Genomic DNA, 10,858 nt, shown 5'->3' on the forward strand with positions numbered 1-10,858 from the left:
AATATGTAATAAATAAAATAAAACACAAATTGGCCATGCATTTAGCTTTGTTCTTGTCAAAACTTGAAGAGAAAAGAAGCTATTCTTGTGTTTTAGGTTCAGCGCTTTGAGGCTTTAAATTAGGTATGTTCTTTTTTCAGTTTTTGATAATTTTTACGTTTTTCAGATCGTTACTTTGAATACTAGCTAGCCCATGCTTAAATTTTTGAATTGGATGTGGATTTCGTGATTTTCCATTGAAGAGAGATTTTTGTTGTTTGATGATGAAAAATAAATATATGTTGTTAGATGATTATGTTCAATTAAGTAATTTTTGATAAAAATGTGTATTATGGATTAAATTGTGAAATTTCTAAATTTAGGGGTCAAAATGTGAAATAAATGAAATGAATGGGCTACTAGGGACTTAAGGAGAATTCGGCCTAACATGGGTTTAGTGAAATTTTGAGTATTTTGTGTTTTGTGAAATAGGGACTAAATTGTGAAAATGTGAAATGTTAGGGGCTAAAATGCAATTTTCTCATTTATGTTTTTTTGAATAAATTTGAATGAAATGTGTTATTAAATAGCCAAATTTGAATTTATATAGATCAAGAAAAAAAGAAAACAGAATTAGATTGGGGAAAGTCGAAAGTGGTCGAGTAGTCGGTTCCATCCATTCGTTTTCGTACGAGGTAAGTTCATAAGTAAATAAATGTCGTTAATTTGAATATATATATATGTATTATAAATGCCGAATTAAAATTTAATGAATATTTGTGTAAATGTCGAATTATTTTATGCATGAGAGAATTGTTTACGAGTTGATACGATTGAATTACGACATCCGAAAGCCCGTACGAACCACAGGATTCTGATATGTGATTTTGTGTAAGACCACGTCTGGGACGTTGACATCGATTTGAGATTTACGTGTAATACCATGTTTGGGAGATTGGCATCGTATATGATTACGTGGAAGACCCTGTCTGGACAGTGGCATCGTTATTTGATCACATGTAAGACCACGCCTGGGACGTTGGCATTGTACGAGTTTTTTTGAGTTATCTGCGTATTCTTTTTGATCCCGATTGGTTCTACGGGCAGAGGCAAGGCAAGGTAGAATGTGAGTTCGATTTAAATGAAACAGATATGTTTGAGTTATATGAAATTTGGAAATAAAGGTAAGTATTGTGGTGTAACATGAAAATGTGAAGTAATTGCTTAAAAGTGATTATATATGTATGTGTTCAAGATTGAGAGTATTCGGCCTAATTGCATGAATTATATATGTTCTTTGATAAACTATTTGCTTATAACTTACTAAGCTATTTAAGCTTATTGTGTGTTTGTTCATGCATTGTTTTATAGATTTTGGAGGTTAGTTAAGAGCTCGGGGATCGTCAAGGAAGTCTGTCACACTATCAATCTCTATTTCGGTATTTTGAAAGCTCAAAACTTTGAAAGTATGGCATGAATAGGCTAGCATTTATTTTGGTTGGTCTTGAAATTTGTAGATCTTTAGCCATGCGAAAATGGCTTGATATTAATGCTAATGTTTAAGTAATTTTGGGACATGGTATATATATGTGTGGTATGCTTGGTATATGAATTTGGTATGATGAAAGAATATATATATATATATGGTTTATGGTTAGTTCATTTTTGTAAGCTTGATATAAGAATGATGGATTTGTTTTGGTTGTGTTTTGCTAATGAAGCTATGATAGTGATTTTTGGTCCTGTATTAGCTAAACTTGTAAGTATGATTTGTTGTATAATTTATGTTTGGAATGGTATTGAGATTTGGCTTGATTAAATAGGTAAAATGCTAGGTAAATTCGGTCTATTAAGTGGCATAATTTGGAAGTGTGATAGGTGGGTCATTTTAGGTGTAAGATGATGATATGATTCCACTTGGTTAATTAAGTAAAAGGGATGATTATATCATTGAGGATGCATTGTTTAATTCGGTTTATGTGATGTAAATGTCAAGTGTTATTGTTTTTTATATGTGATGGTTATGCAATGCCATGAGAATTTGTTTATTAGTGTGATTTAAAATGTATCTATATTTGGTTATATAAATTGTTTTGTAATCTATTTGACAAATGATAAAAATTGATTCGGTCTCTATGTGAGATGAATTATGATTTGTGAAGCATATTTATATTCGGCAATAATAGGTAATATATATATGTCATGGATGGATGGTTAAACATTTGGACTAGTATAATGTGTATATTTAGTAAGGCTAGTTGGTAATGAAATAACAGGTTCGGTTTAACATCGAATAAAGAAAATTTGTACTACCTTTGTGGTTAATTTTGATAGCTGAATGAGAGATAAATGGATTTGAATAGTATATGTAAATTTTGGCATGGTGTATTACCTATGAAGCTGGTATGTTTGATTAGGCGATTAAGTTCAGTAATAGCTATTAATATTACGGCGATTTGCGCATACTTTAGTAGTATTAAATGTACATTGGGGCTATGTAGTATGTTAAGTAATATTTTATAAAATAATGATTATTAATGCCGCATGATCTGGAAATGATATGATGGTATGACGGTATGATATGAATTGAATAGAAATGTGATACCAATGATACCAATATCTTAAAATGGTATATTCTTTAGATTGATTCTTGTGGTACAAATGGGATTTCTAGTTGCATATGTAAATTAAAATGTTGATTGAATTATGAAATTTGTATTGAATTGCTAATTCTATGTGAATGATAAATTGAAATTTTAAATGTTTGAATTACTATGTTAATTTGTTATATGATGAACTCACCTTGTTGGTATGTGATTGCCATGTTTAAGCAAATTGGTCAAGTTGAATAGCTTGTAGTGTTAAATCGTAAAATGAGGTAAGATGTTGTTTAAATATTTGTGAGCTTACTAAGCATTCAATGTGCTTACCCTGTTGTTTTCCCTTTCCCTATATATTGCCAACTTGCAAAATGTGTCAAACGGATCGGCGAGAAGCTCACATTATCTTGTTATTAATTTGGTAGTCTTTTAATCATTTTGAAGCTTAGTTTTTGTGGCATTTATATAGGTGATATGCTTTTAGTCAACCTTTAATGTTAGAATGCTTAAATATATCATATGCTTGAATTGACAATATAAATGCCTTATTTAATTGGTTGGCTTTGACAATTGAACTTGAATTATGTTTGGTAGCTTAAAGTAGCATGTTTGAGTTTGAATTATCATAATTAAGATAATGGTAATGAATGGTGAAAGATATAAAAGATGAAATTGAATTGAATAAGTTAAATTGGTATGTATGATGTTCAATTGAAGATATCTTGAATTAGTTCAACTGTGATGATATGGTGAAATATGGTATGTGTTTAGACAAATTTTGTGTAGGAAAAATGTTGTGAGAATTTCGCTAAATGGTAAAATTGGAAAGTGACATGAAATAGGCACCAAAATGTAGATTTTTCTCTGTGGTATCGATACCTTTAGCAATTTTTTTAAAAAAATTTCAAAACATCGAACCTTAAAATGGTATTGATACAAGGGTAAAGTATTGATACTTTGAAAAAAGTACTAATACCTTATGGTAAGTATCGATACTTTTGATTTTAATTCAACTTCTCTGAAATTTCGAAGCTCAAATTGCTATCGGTACCAGGTAGGGGTATCGATACCTTATGGTTCTATTTCATGCTCGAGTCAACAAAAGAGCTTTCGTAATTTTGATAGAGAGTCGAATTCGATCGTATGACGTAATGTAAATGTATCTTTGAATGATCATTTTACTATATGTTTGATTGTAGTTGCTCCAGCAACGAATGTGGCATTTCATTGCTTGGACACGACGATCAGGTCAGGTAAGGGAATAAATAGCAATTATCCAAAGGACCCAAATGGTTATTAAACCATTTTTCTTTTAATGTTAGTGGGAATTAATGATGTTGGCCATTTAAATTAAGCTAATTAAGGTTAAAGAATAAAAAATAGGTTTAATTAAGTTATAAACATGATTAATTAACAATTAATTTAATTATAATTATAATATATATAGTAAACTAAGTGGAAAAGATGAGATATCATCATCTTTCCCATTTTTCACCGTCTAACTTTCGAAAGAAATAAGAAAAAAATTCTTCAATGGTTTCAACATTCGGTCATTAAATTTCATAAGGTAACTAATCTAAATTCATGTAATTTTTATAGATTTATGGTCATGGGAGCTTGATTTAGCTAGCCCATATACCAATTTGTAAATTGTTAAGTTTTAAAAAGTTTTCATTGTTGATTTCTTGAAGAATTAGACTTGAAATTGATAGATTTTAAGCTTAGATTATGAAAATGACTATATTGTAAAGTTAATTTAGCTTGATTGTTAAATTTGTTACATTATGTACCAAATTGAATAAATGTAAAATCTATCATGAAATTATAAAATAAATAGAAACTATAAGGTCCCTAATGAAAATATGTGAAATCAGATTTTAATCCGAAGCTAGGAACCAAAAGTTGTGTATATGCTGAGTTTAGGGACTAAATTGTATAAAGTACAAAATATGTGTTGGTTGTATTTGGATGTGGGTTGAATGAAATATGATATTTATTTATTTATTTATTGAAATATCGAATGTAGCAAAAAATGACATCGGGCCATAGAGAGGGAAAGGAAAAGCAAGAGACGTTGATGAGTGACGCGAGATATCGATTTGTATTTTTATTGTGATAGCCCGAAATAGGGCCTAGTCGAAATAGTGTTTTTGTAACCACAAATCCGAACTAAAATAGTTTAATTTTATAAATTTTTATTAATTACTGATTGAATGAAATATTGTGTGAAAATATGGATGGGAAATTTTAATGATTTAGTGCCTAATTGAATTTTTAGGACTAAATTGAGAAAAATGCAAAGTGTGTCTAATTAGTGATTAAATGACTTAATTGAATTATTGCATGAAATTGGAAGTGTTTATGTGGAATTAGACCATAAATTAGTGTTATGGACACAAAAGGGTAATTCTAGAAAAAATATCTAAGTAATGGGTCAAGGGCATTTTTGTCCAAATTGAATAAAAGACAAAATAAAGAGAAAATAAGTGTCCATCTTCTTCAAAATTGAAGAGTTGCTGCCGAAACTTTCATGTTCTATAGGCCAGGGTTCTTGATTTTTCTAAGCTCAATTGTAAGTGATTTCTTGCCCCGTTTTTAATTATTTTCGTATTTTTATGCTTATTGAAGCTTGAATTTCATGTTTCTACCATTTAATTTAAATGAAATTAAAGTTTAAAAATTGACTCATTCATGATATAATTGTAAATTGATTAGTGATGTTAGATAATGAATGTTTGAAGTGTTAATTACAAGTTTTACTAGATGAATTTCGATGAAAATGTTGAAAAAGGACTAAATTGTGAAAGATGGTAAAGTGTGCATAACGTTGTGATTTTGTGAAATTGAGGGCTGTTATGAGCAAAAATATGATTTAGTGAAGTTTGAAATTTAAGAATTTAGTGAATTTTATTTTTACGAGCTTTGGGACAAAAGTGAAATTTTTGAAAAGTTATGGGAAAAAAATGTAAGTTTGCCATTGTGTATGAATTGTATTTGAATGGAATATTGATAAAATACATTAAATTGTGTTAATATAGATCAAGAAAGAAGAAATAGTGGAAGTGATCGGGGAAAAGAGAAGGTTATCGACTAAATTTCAAAAATAGTCGTTTTGCATCCGAGGTAAGTTATGTGTAAATAATAGCAATATATTTTTATAAATTGTGAATTTTATTTGATATGTGAATTAATATTGAATGTGGAAGGAAAATTGTTCATGAATTATTCAAGTGATAAAGTGTTGAAAATTAAGTGTTAAGTGTAAATTCCGGTTGAACTTAGGAATAGAAGTGGATACAAGTGACATGTCACTAGAGATCGATGTTCTGAGTGTTACAGTGAGTCCGGGTCTTTGGGTGATCTAGCATGTATTGTAGACACCTGACAGCTTGTGTGAGCAGGCCCGTGGACATTTCCAGTGTTATTGATCAGTGGTAGCTTCGGCTACATTTCAATGGTAGCTTCGGCTACATACCAGTGTGGCACTTATGTGCTAAATCTCTACGTATCTGTGTATATTCCGAGTGTTCAACAGGATTAATAATGAGTTAAAGTGAATATGAAATGAAGTGTGTATGCAGGTACATTTAAACGAATGAGCATATGTGATAAATGTTAAGTGTATAAGTACATGTGCAAGTGAAATGGGTAAGATTATGCATGTGTAAGTGATTGAAATTGCTAAGAAATGTTTGATTAGTTATATGAGAGAAATGTCAATTATTAAATGAGTACTTATTATTTACATGTAACTTACTAAGCTATTTGTAGCTGACACATTTTCTCCTTTCCTTTTGTTTTATAGTGATTTGAGCTTGTTCGAATTGGAGATTGTCAGAGCTCGTATCACACTATCATAACCATCTCGGTATTATGTGTTTTCAAAATGTTTAAAACTATGACATGTATAGAGTCTTAATAATTTTGAGTATGTTCATATGATATGGCTAAGATTAGCTATTGAAATGGTTAGTAAAGATTATGTTTTGGTGTTATATATGTTTAAATGATAGCTAATACAAAGAAGCAGTTTCTTTGACAGCAGCAGTGATGTGAATGTGAAAAATCACCATAAATAGTAGAAATAGAATTAGAGAGTTAATGATATATAGAATTAAATCTTATCAAGTATATTTTTACATGAAAGAAACGGTGTAGGCAAAGAAATTTTATATTTTGAGATATTTGAATTTTAGTGAGACAGGGTCAGAATAGTTTTTGAAGTCCCCTGTTCTGACTTTAGAAAATCATTATAAATTGTACAGAAAGAATTATGGGTCATAATTTATATGTATAGATTCCTTAGTGAGTATATTTTCAAAATAAATTAATGATAACATTATATGAATTCTGTAAAATTATATAATTGATTTTTAGTGCCAAGAGATCAGGACTGTTGAGTAGTGAAACAGGGGATATTTTAATGAATAAACTGTACTAGTTGGCTAAATAAAAAATTCTAAAAATTTTATGGTAAGAAGGTATATGAGTCTAGTTTCAGGGAAAATTTACGGATTTATATTTTGAGTTTTTTAACTCGAGATATAATTAAATTAGTGACAGACACGTAGGTGGACAGTTTTGTTGTAAACAGTGAATTTAATTTTAGAAGCAAATTTTTATGCTCCGAATTGGTAAGTTAAGTTGGATGACATCTCGTACTCGATTCCGGCGATGGTATCGGGTAAGGGGTGTTACATTTATGATTTGAGATAGATTTATTTACTTGCATATAAATGTTAATTATTTGATTGATCATTAAGGCAAGCATATGGTGTTAGTATAAATTGTTTTGATTGAGTTTGATGTGGGATATTGAATTAAAGGATTAAACTGAATAAAATGAAAAATGGCATGAATTACTTGAATCATGTTATTTGATATGGTAAATGGATAGATATATGTTGTATAGCATGTAATACATGTGATTTGATGATGAACCAAAATATGGTTGTGAATATGTTAGAAATGATATATGTACTATATTGAAAAAGGAGATTGATTATGAAATTATATATATATATATAAGAATTGGATTAAATTGAATGAAATGAGATAAATGTTTGCAATGCGATAGAATAGCTTTTAGGGTACGAAAGTGCAAATGTGTGTGAATACAAGGTATGGCAAGTGAATAAGAATGACTACATGTATGATAATGTATATATTTGTTTAAATGCTACCTGTGTGAACTTCGTAAAAGACTAGGATATGATTGACATGTCAATAGGGTTATGCATGCATTTAATAAGAGATTTTTCATGTTATAACGAGGTCTAGCAGTTGTTGCAGATTCTCAGGTTATATGTAACTTAGGTTTAGCTCGGAATGGTAACCTAATATAAGTTAGCTTGTGTGAGCAACTCTGATGTAATTTCATCTTTTATGAGCAACATAGTTTACTTGTGTATCTGAGTCTATTTTACTATAGTTCCATCAAGAAATATATATTTTAATTGAAATTTAAAAACTTGAAAATGCTTTGAAATGAATACTGTATCATTAGGGTAATCTATAGATTGATGATAGAATGTGGTGAGTTATCTTGAATTGGTATGAGATTGTGACTTAGTATATGATATCAAATGAAATAGTATACTACTATGGAATCAATTATGCTTAAATATATGTGTGGATTAGTAGAAAATGAGCCCTGGGTGTAACACCCCTCACCCAACCCGATCGTGGGGTCCCAGCTACATGATGCTAATTTGTTGCCAAAGCATCTACAATCAATTTTGTAGTATACAACATTCACACATGTAATCAAGGTTTAATCACATCAAATTATGTTAAACAATCATATTTGGGTCTTATATGAGCTTACGAAAGCTCTTTTGTCAAGCCGAGCATGAAACAGGTCCAAATTGTAATGCTTTAAATTCAGGGTCGACGTCATGATGTCATCTTACGTCATGATGTCACATCGTGATCTCAGGCTACTCAACGTCGTGATGTCACTTACTGTCAGCTGAATTTGTGACAAGGGAGGATGGTCGTCGAGACATGGACCCTAATTCTGGCAAAAATGTACCATTTTGGTACATATTTCAAATGTTTCTAACCAACCATTTATTATATGCATTGAGCAATAACTTCACTTAATTCAACACATGCCAAAAACATACCATACAAGCTCAACATTCATGTTTAACCTCTCATCAAGACATTCACTATTTAAAGATCAATTAAAATTGAACTTTTCAATGTCATTAGAACTTAAAATCCAAACCATTCATATACTAATATTTAGTTATTCCATACCACAAAGAAACATGCCATTTCACTTAAATTTCATGCACATATGTAGATTACAAACCTTAATGGCTATAAAACTTGAACATAAACATCAATAATCAAGAACGTGTCACATTTCTCAACCATTAGCCAATTAAGCTTATTTGATCTCAAATATCCATCCAACTATGTCAACTATGCTTACTCAAACTCAACATTTGCATACACATATACAATTCAACCATCAAAACCTTCATGACCTTATAAGTGAATCAAATTATCCATATACCAACTTATATTCAAAGAATAACAACAAATATATCATTTCCAACTATGAATCAACCATTACCAAATCATGTATTAGGTAAGTTTCATGCTATGACCAACATTCAAAATCATCATCAAATGCCATATTCATCACCAATCATCAATTAATCAAGGTTTTTATACATTAAGACACACAACAAGACACTTATATATGTGTCACAACTCTAAGCCTCAGAACGTTACAAGCCGAAAAGCCTTATGTGACCTAGGTAAATTTATTCATTAATGGACATTGTATTAAGTAATTGCAATAATGATTATTTGTATTATGCTAGGATAATCAAATTACTTGTATGATTTTTTGATGTATTAATATATTTGAGGACCTTGTTTATATACTTTGTAACACACTGAACTTTGGTGTTTGAAGTTGAGAATGGTAAGTCATTTATATATCATGCCAAAATTACATGTATGTATGATTATTCCTAGTTATGTGTTTCAAAACTGGTCCTTGTATCATATTTGCTCAAGAGTCATCTTTTATTTTATTTTTTCTGTTTTCTTGCTTGAGGACAAGTTATGACGTAAATGTGGAGGATTTTGATCTGTCACAATTCGTTGTAGCAGATTAAACCATTTTTTATACTTAAGGAGCTTGAATAAAAACAATTTCATCATGTTTTATTTAGTTTTTTACTTTTAGTTCTCAAATAATAAAAAAGTTTAATTTGAGTTGTTTATATGACTTTAGGCCAAACTAGGCCTAAAGGAAGACTAACATATTTGGTGAGTGTGCAAGACATCATTCGGAGGTATGATAACACAAGACTGGTCGCCATGTTGCAACACGGAGGTTCAACATCGCAACATAGTGAGCAGGATACCAAAAATAGCAAGACTACCTTCAGTGTCACGATATAGCTAGAAAATGTCGCGACACAACCCTGAATCTTAGCCTAAGCCAAGTAAACTGCCACCAGTGTTACAACATAGGGCAGAGGATGTTGCAACATCGCGTTGACGTGAAGAATTAATGAGCTGAGACCGTTTTCATCCACTCAAAGAACTTTAACATAAAAATGTCAGCTGAACTAGCGTTGTGGATGATGACCAACCCTAAATCTATAAATAGGCTTCAATGAACACTTCTTAGACATCTTTTATGTATCTTTGAACTTTGATTCTATTTTAGGTTGCAACTTTTATTGAGTTTTTAGTTTCTTTTGTAATTAGGATTTCTTTTCAGTTTTAGTTTCACTTTTGTTCGATGGAGAATCTGATTTATTGATTCATAAAACTCTTGTGGATTTTTACACTATCAAATAATCAATATAATTTAAGATTTTTCTTAAACTTTTACTCTTGATTTATTCTTCATCTTTATTTTCTTTATCAAGTTTATGTTATTTATGATATCCATGAGGAACTAATCCTCTTATGGGGGATTAGTGAGTGGACATGGGAGTAATTAATTTCTATGTAAGATTTCTTAAAGGATCAGTTGGTTAGGATAAGAAGAACTTAAACCCTAGGCCTAGCAATCCTAGGAAGTCATCTAGGTCTGAATGAACACAAAATTGAGATTGCCTATCCTTGAACCCCTTACCCTAGTCCAGTCTAGACTGTGAGGTTGAGAGATAAGTAGTTCTTGCCGACTCGTTAGTTTAGTTGAAGATCGAGAGATCCTGCTAGGTTAGCGACTAGTTGATTGAGTAAAACCCGACATAGGAATTAGTTATGACCACTGAAACGAGTTAGTCTTCCATACTTAG

This window comes from Gossypium raimondii, chromosome 8 (assembly GCF_025698545.1).
Source record: "Gossypium raimondii isolate GPD5lz chromosome 8, ASM2569854v1, whole genome shotgun sequence".
Lineage (NCBI taxonomy): Eukaryota > Viridiplantae > Streptophyta > Magnoliopsida > Malvales > Malvaceae > Gossypium > Gossypium raimondii.